We start from the raw sequence: 15,625 nt of genomic DNA, 5'->3' as shown, positions 1-15,625 counted from the left end.
CCAGTTTCTCGGTGAAAACAAAAAAACAAAGGGAATTAAAAGCCTGTGCAAGAACACGGAGGAAGATCGTGGCAGTCCTAGTAATATTACTTAAGTACCTTGGCAATCAGTCTTACGTCACTGACTGTGCTGCTATTTGGCATCACCTTAAGAGAACCACAGGTACTGCCTGTTTAAGCTGGGCTAGCAGGGATGCAGTTTTGCAGACCTAGCCTTCAAAGAAAATTTCCCAGTACACATGAGAGGATGCTGAGCAGTAGACACAGTTTTATTTTAACATACTCGCAGAGGTCCTAATACTCTGTTTCATGGTAGTTTTCCTATACAATCCATTCATTTCTATTTCTAGAAGGTTGAAGTATGAATGCCCTCTCAATGTAGAGGCCCACCTGTAAACTAAGTGACCTTGCTTAGGGAAGAAGGTGGAACATACTTGCTTTTCATGAAAAATATGAATACATATATGTGTATGTATATATATTTGGGTCTTTTTTTAGGGAGCTTTATTTGCTTTTTCAACAAATATAAATATATATCTACAAGTACATAAAGGCTTAGTTCAAAAACCCAGCCCTGAGAAAGGAAACAAACTGATCTGAGAAACCAAACAGCTGGTGCAACCAATTCTAAGACTTTTCAGTTTATAATTGTAAGGCTTAATTGTGCTCTCATGATTATGCAGAAGTCTATGCACTGCATCAGTTCATATAAGAAGTGGTTTCAGCAGTTTTGCAACCTTAATAAAAAGTTGCTTTATAAAAGAGAAAAAAAATATATCCTATTTTTTTAAAGTGTGGCATGGTTCATCTGTGCTTAAGTAACTGCTAAGAATAAACAAAAGTAGTGTTTTTAGGAACACCAGTCTCTGTCATGTAGCTCTCTGTGAGATACCTTGTGCTGCTGTGAGCTTGACTATAGAGCCGGCTTGAACTGATCTCATGTAATAGGATAACAAACCCATGACATGGGAGACAGAATAATTCTCCTGGATGTTTGCAGAGCCTGATGAATTGTAAAAATGCAGTAGTTCTGGCAAACACACCATACCATGAGTATAGAATGAATGTTTCCCTCCAGATTATACAATGAATATTGGCAGAATGATCAAGGAGGACTATTTATAATATACAGTAGTTGCAAAAAGTTATATTTTATTTATAAGAAATTAAAAAAGAAAGCTGAGTTAATAATATGGTTAGAAAGGAAAGCTGGTAAACTATCCTTATACTTTCAGACATCAACATTCAAATTATTTATTAATAAGTTTGAAATTTCAGTTTAAATTCTGAGTTTGGGATGCCTCACTATGCCTGTGCCCACCCTGCTGTTTGCTCCTCTTCATTCATTTGCTCACAGGGGAAAATACTAATGGGGGCACAGACACAGGTTAGGCAGCCAGAATTTCACTTAGCAGTAGTGTCAGCAGTTCCTCCTTTTCTCCCCTTCACAAAGGGAAGTTCTTACCAAGTGGCTTTCCTGTGGAAGAGGAATGAGTGGGCTTTTTCTTTCTGACCTTTGTTAAGTAACTCGATGTGCTTTTCCTTTGTTTGTTTGCTTATTTGTTTCTGCAGTTCTGATTTCCAAGACATTTCCTGTGGCCTGTCCAAATACATTTCAAAAGTAAGAACTAAGTATATCTCTGCAGTGTCTCACTGCATGTTGACTGTCTGGAACAAAATAGATTAAATGACTGAGCCATGGCTCTTCATCTAGCTGAGTTCATTCATAACTGTGCCAAGGTTCACACTGTTAATCCTCTTTGAAGCTCCAAAATTTAACCCTGGTGTTTTTTTGGGTTGTTTTTGTGTGTGTGTTTTGGTTTGGTTTTTGCTTGTGGTTTTTGTTTGTTTGTTTGTTTGTTTTGTGTTTTTGGTTTGGTTTGGTTAATTTTTTTGTTTGTTTGCATCCCAGACCTCTTTCACAGTAAGAGCTCTGATCTTGGTCACTACAAGAAGGTACTACCCGTGAGGTGCTAATTTCTCTTGTTAGTCCAGTATCAGCCTTCCTCTCCCAGAATATGAACAGCTAATATTTCTCTGGAACAACTGTGCCAATTACATTTACAGTCTCCCTGACCATAAGATAATTTGCTGGTGTGGTTTTGCCCCTTTATTCACTTACTTTGTACTACGTCTTTTTTGGTCCCATCAGGCATCAGGGTACAGTGAGAACTGGGTGCTCTACAAGGGCAGGGGGGCCTTTCCTTGTCTTTACTCTGGTTACAGCTTTGGTTAAGGAAAGAACAGCAGAAAACCCAGTGATATGCATACACTCTGATTTCATCTGAATATGTTTTTAACTTGGATGTTTAAGATATTAATAGACTACTTTTAACTTGGACCTCCCTAAATATCCTTACAGTGGTATTGTTACTGTAACAGAACATACTCCTACATGATCCTACTTGGTTAGCCTTAAAAACACTTTAAAAACAGACAAGTAGAATGGAGTCTTTGTGTCTGAATGCTAAAATCTATCCTCATTTAGGAGGAACTGTCAATGAATTGCCATGGAAACGTCTACTAATTGTCCATGTAGCCTATAAAAGTAGTAACAAAAAAAGGTAGGATTTGTCAAGATATGACACTTTGTGAGAAGTGACCTGAACCAGAAGACTCTGAACAGAGACAGTGTGGTATAAAAAAAAGTCTTTTCTTCTCCAGATTCTCTCTTGCACACTGAGATCACCTTGATGTCTTCCCTAATGAACTCACATTCCCATTCAATACGAGTAGTGTCACTGTGTTCCTTGATGCCTGTTTACAATTCATCCTTCAAAGCACCAGGGTTAGTGGACTGTGACTTCAGTCAAAAGTCAGGAGAGCCATCCATTCTCCAGCACAGTTTAAAAAATTTGAGCAGTCACATTTCACACTTCTTTTTTTTTTTTCATTTCTTTGTCACTCTCTGTAAAGATGTTGTTTCCCAGTTCTAGGTGTATCTCTTCAGGGCTAAACCCAGGCATAAGTCTCACCCTGCGGAATTTGCAAGTTAATTTAAAAGCTCACAGCAAATCAGTGCAGTAAGTAGAAGAGGTGGGAGAAAAAAAAAACTACAATCATGTAAAGCTAGGTTAGTCAAAAGTACATCCTGAAAAGACCCAGCAGTTGTGGGTTTAAAAAATATAAATTGCAAAGCACTACTGCCAGAATCTTAAATTCACCACTAGTGCTCCATTGGCTAACCCAGGAGGCATTTGGACTCTAAAAAAAACACAGGCCTCTCTGCATCTTTAAGGTCTTGGTTTTAATCACTGTGAAACAAAGGAATCTGTTTGTTCTAGGATGTACTTCTATAGCTGTATTCGTTTAAAAAGGTCATGAAATGAGAGCACTGATTTTGTTCATAGCCAGTTCAGACTGCCAACTAGCAGTAGACCACTGAGTAGTTATTGACCTAACATGTTTGGGTACTACTGGATGTAAACAATTCTTTACTCATTACATGGGTCGTTTAACATGGGCAGAAAATAGAACCAAATACACAGAGTTGCTGTGCTTGCTTGCTTTCCCTCTCACCATTTCAGAAGATTCTGTTCCCTACTGGATCCCTGTGTTAATAAATCATGCCTTTTCCTAAGTGAAGTGGATTCCTTACCCACTAGCAAAACTGTGGAGCTTAGAATTAGTTTATCCTGTAAATCCTTCCTCATTACTGTTCCTGCAGGGAATGATAAGAAATATATATAAATAAATATATATAATATATGTACTTTGCTTAAAATGAGGTGGTATATGGTAGTTTGCTATATGGGCACTCAGAACTTGTATGACAGCCTATTACTACAGAAGAACTCATGAATAAAATTGCTATTTCGACCACTGTGTGTCTAATATTGATGTTAAACCAATTAAGCCCCCTAACAATGACAACAATGGAAAAGTTCCATGCAGTTTAGATCAGAAAGAAGTAATGAAGTTGCTTTGTTATGGTCATACTAGAAACATCACAAACCCACATTTCTTTACTCCATGAAATATGTATTTTAAAACATGAACAGCCATGCTTAGGTGTGCAAACAGAAGACCATTTAGGAGCTTAGTTAGTTTCATGATACCACTTCTTGCAGATTTCATCTCAGGATTACATGAGGAGTTAACTAGCAAAGTGAGAGGGAGAGTTAGCAGTCTGGAGAGAGAGGGAATGGCCATAGCAGAGCTCTGCAGCTGGCAGAAAGGAAGGGCCATGTGCAAGCAGAGCCTGGAGCCGCGGGAGGACAGGAGCTGTCCATGCAGCCCGCGTTTGCTTGGCTAGACAGGAACCACTGCAGAGTTGAGGGCTTCTCCCTTCCGCAGATTTTTCAACCCTCAAGCCTATCTTCTTAGGATAACAATGCCAGGAGAATCCATGGAGTGACCTGCACAAAACTTGTTTGTTTCTTTATGTCTTCTCCATGAATAAATCTTTTCATCTGGTGAGCTGGCTGAAACTTAGCTCCAGATGAAGTTTGACTAGATGTTGCAGCCGCAGCAGAGACTGGTCAGTGCATGACCTAGCAATCTAGAGTTCATCTTTCTCCATATGCACTTTGGCTTGGGTTTTCTGGGGGTTGTTTTTGTTGTTGTTTGTTTGTTTGTTTGCTTGCTTTGGAAGCCCAGAAAGGGTATTACCTTTGCTCAGTCTCTGTCATGCTTAATGTTCCTACTAGCCAGTTGTTACTCTAGCTTAGGAGGATGTGTATCAGCATAGTCTAAAAACAATTGTTAGAGGAAAACTGAATAGCAAAGAACATGCTAACATAAACCACACACATTTCCCAGAAGAATTTGACAGTCTATGCTGATTTATTTTGTTGTATCTTGAAGCAAGGTGTTACGTCAAGGAAAAGAATTAACAGCAACACAGCTTTATATCCAGGTGCAGCATGCACAGATAAAGCACGAGTGAAATGATATAAAATATTCTGCTTGATCATTAACAGTCAACAAGGTTGCACTGAACAAGATGTCAAAGATTTTAAATGATGACCCACCAACAAAACATGACAGTGTAAATTATTAAATGTTTTGGGGTTGCTACCGATTTGCTATTAGAAAAGTTTAGACAGCCAGATTATTAGACACTACATGGCTCACTAGCAATATGCTGAATTGTTATTTTGCTAATGACTTAGGTTTTCCTTGTCGCCTCAGACATGTAAGACTGTCTGAAAAGGTGAAGTAAAAGGATACTGAGCACGACAGTAAACACAGGGTTAACGATAATATGCAAAAAACAATTCCAACAAGAAACCTAAAATTCACGCATTGCTTTAGAAAGTAAAGGAGTGCAGGAGATGAGTCAATCTCAGTACCTTGGCAGTCATATACAAGCCAGTGGGGATGTCTAGAAGGAAACAATGCCACAAATTGGCAAGGCAGCAACTGCATTTATCCACTTATAGAATAATAAGTCCTTTAAAATCTACAACGATTAAAGAACAAACTGAATATTCACATTATTTTCAACTTAACAGATGGATGGGAAAGCTGGAAACCTACCAAAAGTATAGACAGTCATCTAAGAAGCCTGAAAAAAACACTCTGAAAAACTTAAACCTAGAAAAATAGTTGTGTTGGTGGTGGTGTTTTTTTTTTTAAATAAATTAATTTCTAACAGATCTTCCAAAATGTAACAGTATCTTGTGTCAGATATCAACCAAGAAAGAAGAGAGCTGTATCTGGGATACGTGTTAGGAAGAAAAACGAGGAATCTACTGGGTAGAAGTATTTTCAGAAGCAGAGGTACGTGCACAAAGGCGGAATGCAAAGGACATTTTCGGCTGAACACGGTGTCGGGTGGTGCTGATGGGACTCCCTAGCAGGAAGATGACGAAGCCGGCTGTCGGCAGAGCCCCCTCCGGCCGCCGCGGGACCGACCACGGACAGCTCCGGGCCCCGGCCCCGCGGCCCCGCGGCGGGGGATCGGGCAGGGGGAGGCCGGGCAGCGGGAGGCCGGGGGGCTGCTCCCAGCCGGAGGAACAGCTGCCGGTTCAGAAAAGGCGTACCCATCTTTTATGGAGGCTTTTATGAAATCCAAGCCATGAAAAGGGAGGGGTTTTGTGAGTTGAGTTTGTGCAACACAGCAAAAGAGGCGCTCCTGCGCGCTGTCTGTAGGAGAGAGTAAAACCACCGCGCCCGCTCAAGCAGTGCCTGTGTGTACCCAGCAGCTGCTTCAGGTGGTTGCCCTGACTGCCTGGGAGTTTTCCAGCAGATTCATCTCACTCGAGATTTTAAGGGCAAAGTCTGTGGAAGACTACAGGTCTTTTTTTTTTTTTTTTTTTTTTTTTCTTTTTTTGTAAGTGAATGCAGAAATGGGATTCTGGTAATTTTTATTTATATACTTTCCAAAAAATCATCATTATAGAAAACAGTATGACATTCCAAAAGGATGCAGGGATACGAAATTGTCAGGCCCTACTGTGGAATTTTTTTTTCATTACACTGGCCCTTGTTGTCTCTAAAATACTTCCCAGGTCTTTCCAGCTCCTGACAGTTGCATCTTCCTATCTAGTCCTTTAGCACAGAAAAAATAAAACTGCACTGCTAGTAACATGCTGTCTAGGTTAGGTATGTCCTTTTGCTGCTGGATGGGACTATGGAGGTTCCACGAAAAACAAACCCCTTAGAATGTATCTCAAGAAACGTCTTGAAGATGCTCTTCCGATGGTCATCATCCTTTATTGTGTTCCTGGCTATGTCACCCCTATCAAACATTTAACTAGTTTCCCTTGCCCTGCTACATGAAACTCGAGTTTATGTCCTGACTTGCCTTTACCTTGCTCTTTTTTAATTGATTTTTGTTTTACCATCATCACTCTCCTCATCTTTTGTCATGCAACATGAATACATCAGGTCTTTTGCTGGCTTAGTCCTACTCTACAGATCTTCTTCTGTATAGAGCAACAGTACTTAGGGAACAAAGGTGCTTCCATCACACCTTACATACTTGTGCCAGCTGAAAAAATGTAAGTTAGTGTAAAAATGAATCAATATTATTCAGTTCATTACCCCTAGCTATTTTAAAGCACATACTTTTTGTCTCTAGAGCAAGAACAGTCCTCCCTACCTAGTGTTTTCAGAATACATTGAAACATTTCTAGACAACTCTTTACGAGAGTGAGCTCGTAATTTGCAAAGTCCACGAGAGCGATTTGCTCTGCCATGTGCTACCAGGACTCAGAGTCAAAGTTAGATTATCTCAATAGAGAAGCCAGTAACTCACCTGCACTATTTCCTGCTCAGGCAACTAATGTTTGTTGAGTTTTGCTGTCATTTGTCAAGCTACATAACAAAATTACTTTAAATTTAAAATACATGTGTTAGCTGGATTATAGAGTTATAGGGTGTTTTTTTTTGGTGTAATTTCAGTGAAGAGCTGAAGGTATTATGCTGTGTATAGAAGCCAATCTGTTTCCGTGCACTGTACTTAAATAATGATTGTATTAGCTGAAGAGAAGATCTCGGTTGGCTTTGCAGGATTGTAGTTCAGTGACAACATCATTTCCATGTAAACTCATGCAGAAGACACTGAGACACAGCACGTGCTATCACATTTTCAGGGCAGAATCACATTACAGAGGAACAGCGTTCAAGAAGTTCGAATGCTAAGTGGGATGGAGCTTTAATCCTTTTTTCTGCCTTTGAACTGCACTTCTGTCTCAGCTGTGATTCTGTGAGGCTGTCTAGTCAAATTAGTCGCAAACCCTGGCACAACTCATGTAGGTGCTTATCTTATTTGCACATTTCTCGTGCAGGCAGCAATTGTGATAGCTAAACTACGCCTTGCCCTCGTCTCTTTTTCTTTCCTTTTATCCCTTACTACATATAAAAAAACATCGGCAAGGAGACCGAAAACAGAAAGAAGTAATCCCCCTGAACCCTGTAAGCCAAACGGGCAGATATTTCGGCTGTTCCCTAGGTCAGCCACCACACCTGGCCGCTGGTGAACAGGGCTGCGAAGGAAGAAATAAAATCTCAAAAAAAAAAAAAAAAGAAAGGAACTTCCTTGTCACCCGGAATAAACCCGGTGCTCAGTGCCCACCGGCTGTTTGCAGAGCCCGGGACTCTCACCCAACCGCGCCGTCCCGCTCCCAGCCTGCGCAGGGCAGCCCGCAGCTGAGCAGCAGGGGAGCCCGGGGAGCCGCTCTGGCGCGGCGCTGGTGGCCGCACGGCTCCCGCACGGCTCCCGCACGGCTCCCGCACCGCTCCGGCTCTCGTGTGCCGCAGCTCATGCGCCAGCGGGCTGGGCGGCGCGGGGAGCGGTGCGGGCCAGCCGGCGGGCTCTCTCCCCGCAGCGCGACGGGGACCCTGCGCTGCCGCCCCCGCCCGGGCCGGCAGAGCCGCCCGGGGCAGGTGCCAGGCGGCGCGGGCCCCTCCGCCAGCCCCGCGGCTGCTTCGCCCCACGGGGGTGCGGGCACTTCCCCCCAGCCGGAGGGGGATCCGCGCCGAGGGGCGAGCGCCGGCGGCTGGGAGCGGGACTCCCCTCGGCCGGGCCGGGCCGGGCCGGGCCGGGCCGCCCCGGGAGCCGCGCCGCGCCAGGCCGCGCTGCCATGACAGCGCGCAGCGCCGGGGCCGCCACCGGCCGCCGCGCCTCCCGGCCCCGCTCGGCCCCGCCGCCCCCGCTGCCCGCCGAGAGGCGCTGGGCCCTCCCGCTCGGCCCCCCCGGCCCGGCCCCTCGGCCTCGCGTTCTGCCGCCGCCGCCCCCCCGCGGGGTCAGCCGGGGACAGCGCCCGCCTCCCGCCGCAGGAAGCGCCGCGGCCGCCCCGGCGCCTCCCGCTCGGCGCTCGCCTGTGGCAGGTGAGAGTCCCCGCGTCCCTCCCCGCTTTCCCGGCAGCCGCCCGGAACGCTCTCCCCGCCGGCTGCGGCGGTGGGACCCAGAGGAGCCCCGTGGCCGGCGGGGCCGGAGCGGCGGCCGGGTGGGGTGGGAAGCCCGGGCGGGGGTTCCGCCGGGCGGGGGCCGGGGCCGCTCTCCTGCGCCCGGGGCGCGTCGCCGGGGGATGGAGGCACCCCCGGAGCCCGGGGCCAGGCCTGCCGGTGGGGCGGGGAGGCCCCGGTGTGCTGCCGCCGGGGGAATGCGGCTCCGTCCCCTTCCCGGCTGCGCTGGCGCTCCCCTCCTGGCCCCGGGATTCTCGGCTGAGCGCGGGTGCGAGGACTGGAGCTGCGAGGGCAGCCTCAAATGTTGAGCGTCCCCCGGCCCTTCGGATTAGCAGACGTGTTTGGTCGTTACACGGGAGGAAAACGGGGTCCGGGAAGGGCTACGTCGTTGTTTGTTGCTTCAGCAGAGTTCATCCCTTTCCCTCACCCCTGGGAGCTGCAGAGACTTGGGAGGAGGGGCCGGGCTGCTTCCCGGGGGCTTCGCGCCGCTTGCCCGGTGCGGTGCGTGTGGGAGCCGGCTGGGAAACGCTGCGGAGCTCAGGGCACCGGTGGCAGCGCCTGGGTGGGGTTGTCCTTCCAGAGGGTGCTCAGTGACCAGCTGGCACATCGAGACAAGTTGTAAGAACCGCTCTGAGAATGTAGTAACACTGTTAATCGTCCTTGTGACTGTGGAAGATAATTAACCGGTATTTTTTACAGAGTAGGCGCTACTGGCCTCCTAGTCGAGTGAACTCGGTGCCTCATGGAAAAAATTTTCAGTGGCATAGTGAGTTCTGTGGGATGTTTCTGCAGGAGAGATGTAAACAAACAGAATACACGTTACGTGGAGAATGCAAAACAGAGGGATATGGAGTAACATCCTAAGTCCTGCAGCAACAGGTGGCAGAGCTGCGAAGAGGCTGCATGTCCTGGCTCTGTCTTGCATCTCTGTCATGGCACAATCTTTATTAGGGGCGGAGCTTCCTCTCACCAAAACGGTGACAAAATACGTGAGTGGCAAGGAAGACAGGATCAGCTCTTGCTTACTAAGGCTTGTTATAAAGAGATGAGATTCATTTATTATTATTAGATGAGGAAAGCACCTCTGGGCAAATAAAGAAATGGCCCTGTAACTTGTGCTCAAAAAGCAGTGTTCTGGTGAGAAAATGGGGCTTTCCCAGGTCCAAATATTGCCATATGATGTGAGGTGAGCACTGCTGTCACAGAGGGATGCTCTGCTTGGTCGTGTAGTATGAGTTGGTTGTGCCCTGGAGCAATCAGGAGGCACTGAAAAGCAGAAAGAGGTTCGATGAAAAGACAGCACAGCAGAATTTATCTATAGGATAGTTAAATCAGAGCTTTTTCACATGTTAAAGATTTTTTTTCCTCAGAAACTACACCTGAAAGAAAATACAGGAGGGGACTGAGGCACTAAACCAGTCGCAAAAGAAAGCAAAAAGATACTTTAAAAAAAAGTTAGTAGAGTCTATCTATGCAAGAAAGATTTCCAAAAGGGGTAAGACTAGGTTAAGAATTCAACGCACAGCAGCATGTTGGGCTGCAAAATTTTAAGGTCTTGGTCTTTTTCATTGAATCAATAAACATAAATGAAAATATACGGCTTCTAATATAAACTGAGATAAAGCTTGAACAGGATAAATGAGAAGGCTTTCTAAGTAAAAAAGGCTTGGGAAACGGTATCAGGATTTATTAGGGGAATGAAGAAAGACATATTGTCTCAGATTTAAAAAGGAACTCTCTTTAAAAATGAGGCCTCACAGAAAAAAGAAAGGGAGCCTACAATGCTTTATTTTCATGGAAGAGGATAAAATTGAGAAGCTTTGAGAAAAAAAGCTGGGGGAAAAGGTAAAATCCAAATAGATGTCTTTGATAATGATAGAAACCTCTTGTTAAAAAGAAGTTGAAGTGCTCCAGGTATAAGAAACATTTTCAGAAGGTAATATTGGAGATAGCTTACCAGCTTAGAAGAGTCAAACAAAAAAGATACAGGTTAGTATTACTCAGAAAGCAGATGAGATGAAAGCGATGAGATAAATTTATTTTTATCACATGAATTGTTGAGATCAGGAGATCAACCAGCAAAAGGCACAAAAAGAGAGGCAGCTTGCAGAAAAGTTGTAGAAAATGATTAGGAAAAGAGAGTGTGAAACGAAGCATAAGTAGGTAGCTCATTTGCTACAGATCTTTCTGGAGAATTTAATCTGGGAGGGAGGGATGCAAATCTTGTTCTAGGGAACTATGGTCTAGTTTTGCTATGTGGTTGGCAGATAAAACCAGATCCCCAAGCCCTGAGATCTTACTGTTTGATTTTCTGGGCAAAATAAGATGCACTGGAGAAACCTGATAAATTATTGAATGTGCTAAGGGCTGTTTTTCAAGGAAAGGGAAAATAACTAAGCAGGAAAACAGCCGATACAGAATGGTGTATGTACCCCAACTGAACTGGGGGATGTCAGATGGTGTTTGCCATCATAACAGGAAAAAAAAACCCAAACAAATGAAAAACAAGAAAACACAACATGAATAAAAAGGAAAATGCAAGGAAAGCTTTTGTAGAAAGATAAAAATAGTGAAGTGGTGCAGTTATGAGAGTATAGACAGTTAAAGAAAAGGTGTGACGTAAAAAACATTGGAGGAAAACCAAGACGTATGGAGTAAACTTCCTGACCTTCCCCAGTCAACAGAACAATTCAGCCACACTTCCAATCAGTCATAAATAAAGACAGTCATTCTAACAAAATATATCCTTACATTAGGATACATCCTGACATAGACCTTACACTTAGGTCTGACCTTGGCTTCCTTAACACATACCAGTCAATTTTTATGAAAGTCTTAATACTTCTGTTACAATTCTTCAATTTGCATCTCAAAACATGTGCTATGGAAGCGAAAACATTAATAATATAATTTGTAATCAGTTAATCTTCTGTACCTAATACTTTAGCAAAATGTAAAGGACAATACATGAAACCTGAGGAGCCTATGAAACTCAAGCTGGTAGAAGGATAGCGATTTGCAGCATCTTCCAAGCACTTCCTGATGGGTTAATGGATGAGTAAACAAACAATGGGAGGAGGAAAAGGATCCACACAAATCTGTCAACATATCAGCTAAAACATTTCATTTGTCTGCCATGTAGTGTATGTAATTCAAACAAGATATTTGGGGCCGTAATACTGAGTGCATGATATATATGGTATAATGAATTTAGTTATCTTTCTTTTGTGAATTAAAGTTTTAGCTCTAGTTAATAAATGTTAAGAGGTTCAGTTTAGCCGTTTTTGGGAAATTGGAGAATACAAAAGCCGCGTGGTTACTTCAGACAGATTATTTGCTTCAGGTTTCTAGAGATGGGCGCAAGAGAAACCCTTGACTTTCTTCTGTATGGCTAGGTCCTGGTGGTTACCCTTGAACAAGCTCACGGTAAAGTAAAACTTCAGGAAGTTTACCTGTCCTCCTCATGAAGGTAAGGAGATTTTTGTTAAGACGTTTTACTTCTGAATGACAGCTACGTGTTTCAAGCACAAACTGAGGGAATAAGTTGTGTTGAGATGAACTTATGAGATCCAGTTTGTGAACTAGCCAGCTGAAGATCCAAGTGGCAGAGAAAACTGGGTAACTAAAATAGATAGGAAAAAACTTAGAGGGTTCTTGGTTTCAACATTGTAATTAAAACAGCCTCAGAATGAAAAGCATTGGAAATCACTTCCGTGACTTTGGCAAAAGAATGTTGTATGACACCACTTTCTTACTTTTGTTAGTGTAATAGCAGGTTAATAAACAAAGGGAACTGGAAATAAGTAAATAAAAAATAACAAACTAAATAACTATGTATGGTAAAGTAGGGACCCTTGTGTTATGAAATTGCAGAACAAGTGTACATCTGGAATAGGAAACTCAAAATCTACTTACTATATGTGTGCACATTTTGTTCTCCTTTAGTCTGACCAGGTTATATGGATCTCTGGTTCCTTTACAGTGTTGTTGTTTGCATTTTTTATTACTGGACTTCACAATAAGGATGTATGAATTATTTACCATTTTGAGATACAATAGGAGACGTATTTAGGATCTGAGATCTGTCCCGTCTTCTGGGATTTAGTTGGATGATCTCATTAGAGCCAGTCACTGCAGTAAGTCTAGAAATGTGCAGATGCTAAACATAATGCAGAAGTTTAATTATTGTTTACAGTTAATTAAAATGCTATTTTTGTTTGTTTTGCCTCCCTCTGGCATCTTCAAGTCCTAATTAATTCTTAACTGTGGGTGGTGGGTTTAGGATTGGCAGCAACACGCACCTCAGACAGCCCACCAGCACTTATGGCTGTAAGTGCAGTAGTACTGCAGAAGCAAAGATCACATTCTTGAGAAGTTAGATAAAGGTCGCTATTGTTCTTGCTGCCAGGATTATTTTTATCACATTGTCAACATATTTGCTACTGTACAAACATGCAGGTGAGATACAGGAGACATGAAACTCATAAAAAGGTCAAGGTTTTGTATACATGTGAAATCAGAGCACTGAAGGTGAGATGTATAGAAAAATGCTGAAGGGGAGCAAGTGTTCACTCGACAGATTAAGGAACTGGCTGGCACTGCTCCTTCTGGTGAACTGCTTGGTGACATTTATGACACTGATAAAGAAGATTTGTGAGCAAATATCATTAATTGATGTGGCTGAAGGAGTGGCTATTTGGCACGTTTCTATGGAGGTAGTATTTCAGGTGCAGAACCAGATTGTGATTGAGTGTTTGGTGTTGCTGTTTTGTTTTTTTTTTCCTATAATGTTGCAGTTGTTTCAGAGTACAGTGAGTTTTTTTGGCTTAGAAGTGCTGCTGTAATTGGTTTCTAGGGCTTTCTTGATTTGACCTAATTGGACATTTTGAAAGGTTGCCAAAGTACAGGGTAGGATTTTGCCAGTTTTCCGTCAATGATTAATAAAGCTCATTTGGAGGATCCACTGGAGTTCCAAAAAGAAGATTTTGAACTGGAATTCTTATAAAACCAATGAATGCCATTTTATTAATGGGCATTTTCAATGTTGAATGATGAAACATGGCACTGTAATGAACAGTAAACTCACATTATTTCTAGAGAATCCCTTTAGATGACTATCATGTTGCATCAGGAATTCTATGGTTAGGGTGGAGGAGCACTTTGGTTCTGTTTTGTAATGACATTTTGGGCAAAATTCAAGTTACTGTTTTTAAAAAAATCGGTACAACATTAAAAAGTGGTTTCAACACGTACAATTCCTTCTCGGGTTTATTACCTCTTCAGGGTGCCAGCTTTCTTCAGAGAGAGCAAGCACTTGCTCTTGTTGGGTCTGAAGACCTGATGAATTGAAAGAAATGAAGTCAGACGTTTGGAGGGAGGAAAAGCAGGCAGTGTATGCCTTCATCAGTTTCTAGTCATTCCCAGCTCCTCCCCAAGTTCTTCGTTTTATAAAGATAATTTAAAAACAACATGCAAGTTGTTCAGCCTGTCTCTGTGCATTTCTAATTTGTTTATTGCCTTACTACATTAATGTAGATTTGGCGGATAGTTTTTTCTATAGTCAGAGGGCTGGATAGAGTGGATAAATTAACAAGCAGGAGGTCCCTGCATGTTGGAATTAGCTAGTTACCTGTCTCAACCATTGCTTGTTTGTTCATGTTTTGCCCATTCAGATGTATCCTAAAGAAACAAGATACCCAGGTATTATGGTAGCACCTGTTTCTAATTTCCAGGAGTTCATAGCCGTGGGTCTGAGTGCACCACATAGGATCTGTAGGTGTTTCCATAATACTTGTCATTACATTTGGGTTGTAATTAGCTTTTTAATTTGCGTGGGTTTGAGTTTTAGCTGATCAGGTAACTATAAAAAAGTATAGCACTGCTGAGTGCTACACTGTGACTTGCTGTACTTTTTATAAATCAAACAAGAGATTTAGGCACACTGCGGAACACTGCCACTTTGCTGCAGTGTGTTTATACCAGGTAAGGTCAGGTGAAAAGCTGGAGTTTTGACTAAACTTGGCAGAGAGATTTTTCAAGCTGGCCTCCAAAGCATCTTCCTGGCAGGGACGGGGCTGATCCTTTTTTCAGACACTATTAGCTTAAGTATCACAACATGAAGCCCATAATCATGCTCAGGAGATGCTTTCCTCTTGTATGTTAGGCAAATTGTGTTTAAATTGGCATTTACTGAAATATCACTGTTGGAACTGTACCAGCACTACATATTACACTGAGTAGGTATATATTCTACACCATGTGCTACACTCGGAGCAAAAAATGGCAACAGCCATTCTGAAATAATGGAATTATAGCATGATACCATTAGAGCCTTTCTGCTAGCACCATGGTAATATTTCTCCTCCATATCTTTGAAGAGAACTTAGGAACCAAAATACTTTAAGGAAAATTCTGTGCATATCTCTGAATTATTCCAGAAATCCAACTGTCATTGGATTCTGGATAAAATGGTAAAGTGGCCTAATTCACTCCAAGTTTTAGGCTTTCTAAAATAAAGCCTAACAAAATGCTGCTAAAACAGGAGATGGAGAATGAATGGAAAGATGATGGTGCATTATTTGTCATGTTGTCACTTATGCAAATGAGTAGAAGTCGTCTTCTCCAGAGAAGAGATACCAGGCTTCTATGTTCTGCTCTGAGTTTTAACGGAAAGGTGGAATCTCAATTCCTAGTTTTTGCTATTTTTACTTAGAGGTAGAGGTTGTTTCCCAGGATTTCTATGTTTCTTGCTATGTTTTCCACAGTAATGC

The 15,625-nt window shown here is 42.9% G+C and overlaps 1 protein-coding gene across 5 annotated transcripts in view; it reads left to right on the top strand.

Annotated features, from left to right (window-relative positions):
- The first annotated feature begins 8,717 nt into the window (after window positions 1–8,717).
- THRB (thyroid hormone receptor beta) overlaps window positions 8,718–15,625 on the top strand; it is a 172,680-nt gene continuing 165,772 nt past the window's right edge. For 3 of the 5 annotated variants that reach the window (XM_051610038.1, XM_051610034.1, XM_051610037.1), the window contains exon 1: window positions 11,149–12,324. The gene's annotated coding sequence lies outside the window, so the exon portion shown is untranslated. Of the gene's footprint in view, window positions 8,778–11,148; window positions 12,325–15,625 lie in introns of those variants that run through there. The other 2 variants (XM_051610036.1, XM_051610033.1) reach the window with 2 other exon arrangements.

The sequence above is a fragment of the Apus apus genome, chromosome 2 (assembly GCF_020740795.1).
Source record: "Apus apus isolate bApuApu2 chromosome 2, bApuApu2.pri.cur, whole genome shotgun sequence".
NCBI classification, from domain to species: domain Eukaryota; kingdom Metazoa; phylum Chordata; class Aves; order Apodiformes; family Apodidae; genus Apus; species Apus apus.
The sequence above is the reverse complement of the archived record's forward strand: the minus strand, read 5'-3'. Positions and strand labels throughout refer to the sequence as shown.